The following is an 8288-nucleotide window of genomic DNA, read 5'->3' as shown; positions in this document are numbered from 1 at the left end:
GGTAATGGGAACATTCCTAAACATTATAAAGGCCATCTACGCTAAGCCCATGGCTAATATCATTCTAAATGGTGAAAAACTGAAAGTGTTCCCCCTAAAAACTGGAACAAGGCAGGGATGCCCTCTTTCACCGCTTCTATTCAACATCGTCCTTGAGACTCTAGCCAGAGCAATCAGACAAACCAAAGAAATTAAAGGGATACGAATAGGAAAAGAAGAACTCAAACTATCCCTGTTCGCTGATGACATGATTATATATTTAGAGGAACCTGGAAATTCCACCAGAAAACTTTTAGAACTCATAAGTGAATTCAGTAAAGTAGCAGGTTACAAGATCAATGCTCATAAATCCAATGCATTTTTATACATAAGTGATGAATCTTCAGAAAGAGAAATTAGGAAAAACTACCCCATTCACAATAGCATCGAAAAAAATAAAATACTTGGGAATCAATCTCACAAAAGAGGTGAAAGACCTCTACAATGAGAACTACAGAACACTAAAGAAAGAAATTCAAGAAAACCTTAGAAGATGGAAAGATCTCCCATGTTCCTGGATAGGCAGAATTAATATTGTCAAAATGGCTATACTACCTAAAGTTCTATACAGATTCAATGCAATTCCAATTAAAATCCCAATGATGTACCTCGCAGAAATAGAGCAAGCAATTATGAAATTCATCTGGAAGAATAAAAAACCTAGAATAGCTAAAGCAATCCTCAGTAGCAAGAGCGAAGCAGGGGGTATTGCAATACCAGATCTTCAACTCTACTACAAAGCAACAGTAACAAAAACGGCATGGTATTGGTACCAAAATAGACAGGTAGATCAATGGTACAGAATAGAGGACATGGACACAAACCCAAATAAATACAATTTTCTCATACTAGACAAAGGTTCCAACAATATGCAATGGAGAAAAGATAGCCTCTTCAACAAATGGTGCTGGGAAAACTGGAAAACTATATGCAATAGAATGAAACTAAACCCCTATCTCTCACCCTACACAAAACTCAACTCAAAATGGATCAAGGACCTCGGAATCAGACCAGAGACCCTGCATCTTATAGAAGAAAAAGTAGGTCCAAATCTTCAACTTGTTGGCTCAGGATCAGATTTCCTTAACAGGACTCCCATAGCACAAGAAATAAAAGCAAGAATAAACAACTGGGATAGATTCAAACTAAAAAGCTTTCTCTCAGCAAAGGAAACTATCAGAAATGTGAAGAGAGAGCCTACAGAGTGGGAGAATATCTTTGCCAACCATACCTCAGATAGAGCGCTAATTTCCAGAATCTATAAAGAACTCAAAAAACTCTACACGAAGAATACAAATAATCCAATCAACAAATGGGCTAAGGAAATGAACAGACACTTCACAGAAGAAGATGTACAAGTAATCACCAGATATATGAAAAAATGTTCAACATCCCTAGTAATAAGGGAAATGCAAATCAAAACTACCCTAAGATTTCATCTCACCCCAATTAGAATGGCGATTATCAAGAATACAAGCAACAATAGGTGTTGGCGAGGATGTGGTGAAAAAGGAACACTCATACATTGCTGGTGGGGTTGCAAATTAGTGCAACCACTATGGAAAGCAGTGTGGAGATTCCTCAGAAAGCTTGGAATGGAAACACCATTTGACCCAGCTATCCCACTCCTTGGCCTATACCCAAAGGACTTAAAATCAGCATACTACAGAGATACAGCCACATCAATGTTCATTGCTGCTCAATTCACCATAGCCAGATTGTGGAACCAACCTCGATGCCCTTCAGTTGATGAATGGATAAAGAAACTGTGGCATATTTATACAATGGAATATTACTCCGCAATGAAGAATGATAAAATTATGGCATTTGTAGGCAAATGGTCGAAATTGGAGAATATCATGCTAAGTGAGATAAGCCAATCTCAAAAAACTAAAGGACGAATGATCTCGCTGATAAGCGGATGAGGACATATAATGGGGGGTGGGACGGGCTAGCATTAGGTTTAGGGTTAGGTTTAGAGTTAGGCTAAGAATGAAGGAAAGAAGGACTGTGTAGAGGGAAAAGAGGGGTGGAGGGGTGGGAGGGGGTGGGAGGGGTGGGGGGAGGGGAAAAATATAATAAACAGCATTACCCTATGTAAACGTAAAAAAAATAAAAAAAAAAAAAAAAAAAAAACTTCAGATCATAGTCCATAAATAAATATGGTCTTATGTTCTATGTATCAGGGAAAAAATCAAAAAGAAATTCACCCACATTTTCTTTTAATACTGTCTATTTCATTTTTCACATTTCAATCCCTAAGTCATTTGGAGTCAATTTTTATATATGGCTTAAGAAATGAGGTATCTTTATCTTTCCAAATTGCTTTTCAATTTGCCCTGTAATATGTATTTAAAAGTTCATATAATGCCTGTGATCTTCTAGCTTTATTATATGCAAAATTTCATATGTAATATAATCTATACCAATATTTTCAATCTATTCCATTTAATCTAATTATTAATATTTCTACAACTTGATATTTTCATTAAATATTCAATGCCCAATAACTGTAGTTAATTGTAGACTTTATTTTCTTAACAAATTCTTTAGGCAATATTGCTTTATTACTTTTTCACGTATAATGAATTATACCTACATCCATAAGAAAAATCTCATTGATACTTTTATTAAACTTTTAGTAAACTTTTAGTTTATTAAACTTTTAGTAAAATAAGTGAGAACTTTCATCATTTTGTAAAGAATAATTCTGTTGAATCACAAGGAAGGATTTGTTGGTTTCCTTCTACCTTCAGTGAATGTGTATGATTTTTCACTTTATCTCAATAAGAGTTATATTCTTCAAAATACAAAATCAACAAATTGTAGTCCAGTCTAATACAGAATAACAGCAGAGAAAACTAAAATTAATAAAATAAGAAATGAAAGAAGAAACATTATGACAGATGCTTCAGAAGTAACAGAATCATAATGAACTATTATGACAAATTTCTTGCCCCAAAATTAAATAACCTAGAGGAACTGGACAGATTCCCAGAAATATATACCCTACCAAGAATGGATCAAGAATAGCCTGAACACACTAATAACAAATAAAGAAATGTAAGTAGTGATCAAAAATTCCCCAAAAACAGAAAAGCCCAAGATAAGATTGTTTTGAAGATGAATTCTAAAAATTCAAGGAAGAACTAATACCAATTCATCAATTCTTTGAAAAAAATTAAAATACAGAGAATACTTACAAATTCATGTTCACTCTGATATAAAAGCCAGAATATTTCAAATATTTTGACCACAATAGAAATCCCAGGTAAGCTTTCAATAAATAATACTGTGAATGGAATGTAAAATTGGCTCAATAAATAAGTTAGTAAACAGAGAATCTGTTAGTAAAAATTTCAAGTTATGACCAGCTTTAGAAAATGGATTTAAATTTATAAGAATATATGAATATAGGAATTATGACATGTTTGGGAAAACAGAGCAATAAGGATAAGTAATATAAAATTTAGAAAATTATATTTTGGATTATTCAGAAAAAACTTCAAACTTCTGCTTAGAATTTATTTTATGTGTAAATGATATAATGCTTTAAAAGAGTCTAAACATAGACTAATGGCTAACATAATGTTAAATTACTTAGTGACTTAGTAAAATTATAAAAGAAATATTACTATTTTACAAACCAAAATTTTGAGATATTTGTTTTATGAGTGAACATTCTGACAGTTTTCCTTTTTTTCTATAGTGACATTATATACATTATATGTTTTCCTACAAAATTTTACCTATATTTTCACATTTTATTCATTCATATGTATTTTTATTTGTTCTAGTTACTTATACATGGCATTAGAATGCATTTTGACACATTATACATAAATGGAGTATAACTTCTCATTTTTCTGGTTGTACATGATGTAGAGTCATATTAGTCATGTAGTCATCTATGCAATAGGGTAGTGATGTCCACTTCATTCTACCATCCTTCCTACCCCTTCCCCCTCCCCTCCCTCCACTCCCCACTGCCTAATCCAAACCTATTGAAAACATTTTTTTGAATAATAAGTAAAGGTCTTCCACTTTAAATATTTTATTTCAACTCAGGAAGATTTATTTGATGAGTGAACAAAACCTGGCTGGATGCATAATCAGAATGGAAGTTTAAAACTCTTAGAATCTATTTTAAAAGAAGTTAATTCAAATAGCTAATTTTATGGGTAAATCAAATGGTAAATTAGAATGACATTCGTGGGATAGGTTCCACTGAGTTACTAAAAAAAAAAAAACAGTGTTATGAATTAAGTAGCGGAGACGGTTGAGTGATAACTCTGCCTTGAAGTGACAAATCAGTTACTTAAGAAAAATGATATTTGAACTGGATGATTAGAGGTCTCAGAATAGTTAATACAAGAAGTATTTCAGAATAAATGACAGTTAACCAAGTAGTTTAACTTGTATGGTATTGATTTAAGTAGACCGACCCTCACTGATACATAACAGAGTCAAAATTAAGTTTCTATTGAGAGTACCCCTTAGGCTTTAGTTTCATTACATTGCTACAAAATATTTATACATAAGTGTGTACATGTGTACATACACGTAATGTGTATACATTTATAATTTGGTGTCTTAATATTTCTAAACATTAGATAATGCTCTAGTGTAAATCGACAAGTGAGAAAAAACAATTTATAATGAATTGCTTAAATATGATTTTCCTGAAATCACATTTTTAACATAAATATCTTCTAAGATCCAATTCATTCTATGAATTCTAAAGAAACTTGAATAATTATCTAATTATATCCAATGCTGATTTTTCTCCCTGGTTATATTTTATTCTGTCTCTTTGGGTGCTATTTTCAAATAAGTATACTTTGTTGCTACCAAGATTCACAGTTTCAAAAAATAGAAATGAAAAAGAACGATCTGATCTCATATACAGAAGTTTATTGAAAAAAATCATGAAATTGGATGTGTGTGTTTGAAAATATTCTCTACTATATTTAATTTTTGAATAATTGTGGTTATTGCACAAAATTTAAATTTCAGAATCCCCTAATAGATTTGGTCCAAAGCTAAAATTCTCTAAGCTAGAACTTTAATCTTCTACTATCTTGGTTTCACTGGCAGGAGGTATGTTCATAACTATACCTCTGCATATCTCTGTTATGTACACATAGATCTGGCACATATATCAGACAAATAATATGTGAAAACAAAGCAGAATTAGCATTGTTCTTATTTCACAATGATTCACAAATCATTTAGAATTTGCTTTAGGAATATCCCAAGTTAATCAGAGGAAGTTTGGGCAGAACCTCAAATAAGTATTACATTTCATTTTTGATTTCCAAAACAAACCAGTAAGTTTATCACATCTTCTTTAACCGTGATAAACATCCTTATAAATTTAAAGTCTTTATCTGAACACTAAGTGATTTGTTCCTTTAGATAATATGCACGTACTCATACGAATGTGTGAATATAGACACACATATAAGACACTTAAATATACACTTCAAAGATAAACAGTGCTCAAAAGGGAACATCAAGAACTCTGTTACAATTTTCTCTTAATTACTTAATTACAATGTACATCAATTAATTGGAAGCATAAAAAATAAATTAGTTCTAAATTGGTTTCAATTGGTCATATATCAAATACAATTTTAAATGGAAGAAAATTTTAATTGCATTTCTTAAAAGACAAAAGAGATATTGAAAGTGGAAGCTCAATATTTTCATATGTCCGTAGGGAAAAAACTAAGAGAAGTGGGAAAGCAAAGTTAAAAATAAAAGGCAGCTTTAATTGAGATTAAAAGGAATATTAGTATTTTAGACCAAAGTTTTGAGAAAATATATTTTTCAGAAGACAAAAAGATGAATTTCAGAGCAATGAAATACAAAGTAAAAGGGGAAACTATCATTTGGAAGCTGCTGATACTACCTGAGCCTCTTTTATTTATCCTATGGATAAGGAAGTAGAATACTCATTTCTTTGAGGAGACAATCCCGTGCATCAGATTGACAAAGGCTTTTTTCACTTGTTGATTTCATAAGGTATAGATGAATGGGTTCAGAAGTAGAGCAACTGAGGTATTGAGCACTGCAATTCCCTTGGAAAAAGATATTTTTTGTTTTATCGAAGGTTTAAGATACATGAAGATGCAGCTGCCATAGGAAAGAGATATCACGATCTTGTGAGAATATGTGGAAAAAGCCTTTTTCCTCTGACTGGTTGAAGAACTTCTTAGAATGGTCAGGGTGATATAGGTGTAGGATATGATCACCATGACCAATGTGACCAGGAGTGTCACCAAAGCTGAGATGAATCCCATCATCTCCAAGAGCTGGGTGTCTGTGCAGGAGATCTGCATGAGGGTGCAGAGTCAGAAATGGTCAACAACGTTGGATGCACAGAGGTCAATATTTAGGCCTAAGACCAGTGGTGGGAAGATGACAAAAGAGCCAGCAAGCCAACAACTGAGGACCAGCTGAATGCAGATTTTGCTGTTCATGAAGGTCATGTGATGCAGGGGCTTACAGATGGCCACGTAGCAGTCATAGGACATAGCTGCCAGCAAGTAAAATTCTGATGCTCCAAGGAGGAAGGCAAAAAACACTTGGGTAGCACAACTGGCATAGGAAATGGTCTTGTCCCCAGATGCCATAGTAGCCAGCAATTTAGGGATGCAGGTAATAGTTTAGGAAATTTCTAAGAGGGAGAAATTCCAAAGGAAAAAGTACATGGGGGTCTTCAGTCCATATCCACCAGGGTGAGTGTGATGATGATCAGATTGCCAGTGATGCTGAGCAAGTAGGTAAGAAGCAGGAAGACAAATAACATGACCTTCAATTCTGGGTCCTCAGTCAAACCCGCTAGGATGAATGCTGTCAATCTTGTGTGGTTCCGCATTACAACCTTCTGACATTTACCAGTTCTGGATAGTAAACAATAATAATCTCAACAGAAAAATGACAGTGATAACTAGTGTCAAGCTAACATTAACAAAGTGATTTTTCAAAGAGAGCAATAATACTCATTGCTCTTTTAAAGATGATTATGTCAGGAAGAATAATAGATTGTGTTTTCAGAATATATAGGCAGAGAATTAACACATTAATTTGCAATTGCACTGAAGAATAATCCATACAAGGGTAGTAATTGTCCATTCTGTTTATGTGAATACAAGAAAATTTTTATAAAACAAAATTTTAAAAATCTGAATAGAGAAAAATATTTTTGCTTTCTTGAGAACACACAGGAGTTGGGATGACATGTTATTTTCCTGTTCAATTAAAGAAGTTGAATTCAATAAAACTCAACAATTTTGCATAACCAAAGATATACCTATTATATGAAATGCAATAGTTTGCATTCTTACTTAAAAAACACACATGTACACACAGAGCCATGTTCCACCTATAGGACTAGGATGGCTTCACTATTATATTCAAGAAATCCCAAATGCAGGATTCTTGTCTCATTTACTTTCATGGTTGAGATCCAGGTTCAAGTAAGTGAAAATGATGCACAGGACGTAATTCCATTTACTCTTTCTAGTATTTGCATTACCTCAATATCTGCTGTCACACCAATCTTTCTGCCCTCTACCCCAATACCAAATCAACTAGACCTCTCTGATAGTGTGTGTAGTAAGCCACTGCAGTTCTCCTCTGAGGTTGTGGTTCTGAGAATGGACCAAGTAAAGTAAATAGTGAGACACATGAATGTAGAGACAAAGAACAATATGTAAATGTGGATTTAGGAAGTTGTTTGAAGTGGGAGAAGTAAAACAAAACAAAATGCACACTAGATACATAAGAAGGAGTCTCAGAGATAAGATAATGAGCTGGGGAAAAATTAAAAGATTAGACGTGTAAATTAGTACATGAATATTACAAGGGAGAATGGTCATTAATAACATTTCTCTCCATCTGCTTCTAGTTCTTTTTGCTTTTTGTCTAAAATAGAGATTGAAACATCTACAATTTTGAGTTCTGCCCTGGTCTAAGAAGAAAAGCAATAGTTGGTAAATTTCAAAAGCATAATGAATCACAAAGTAGCATTGACACAAATTATAGGTGGCATGTATTTCCCTATCATGAGAATATTCAAATGGCCAACTAACATGCAATTAAAGAGATATTAATAAATAGATAATTATTTCGCACATCTAATGTATATTGAGACAGTGAAATTAAGAAATAAAATCATGTTCATACAGCTAGTACATTGGAAATCTAGTATTAAGGTTAATGGTATATCTCCAGGGAAAATT

At 33.1% G+C, this 8288-nt stretch overlaps 1 pseudogene; it reads right to left on the bottom strand.

Moving 5' to 3' along the window:
* Positions 1–5996: 5996 nt before the first annotated feature.
* Positions 5997–6922, bottom strand: LOC124983586 (olfactory receptor 6C74-like; annotated as a pseudogene).
* Between the last annotated feature and the right edge of the window lie 1366 nt (positions 6923–8288).

Source organism: Sciurus carolinensis, chromosome 4 (genome assembly GCF_902686445.1).
Source record: "Sciurus carolinensis chromosome 4, mSciCar1.2, whole genome shotgun sequence".
Lineage (NCBI taxonomy): Eukaryota > Metazoa > Chordata > Mammalia > Rodentia > Sciuridae > Sciurus > Sciurus carolinensis.
Note: the sequence above shows the minus strand (reverse complement) of the source record. Positions and strands in the feature narration are given on the sequence as shown.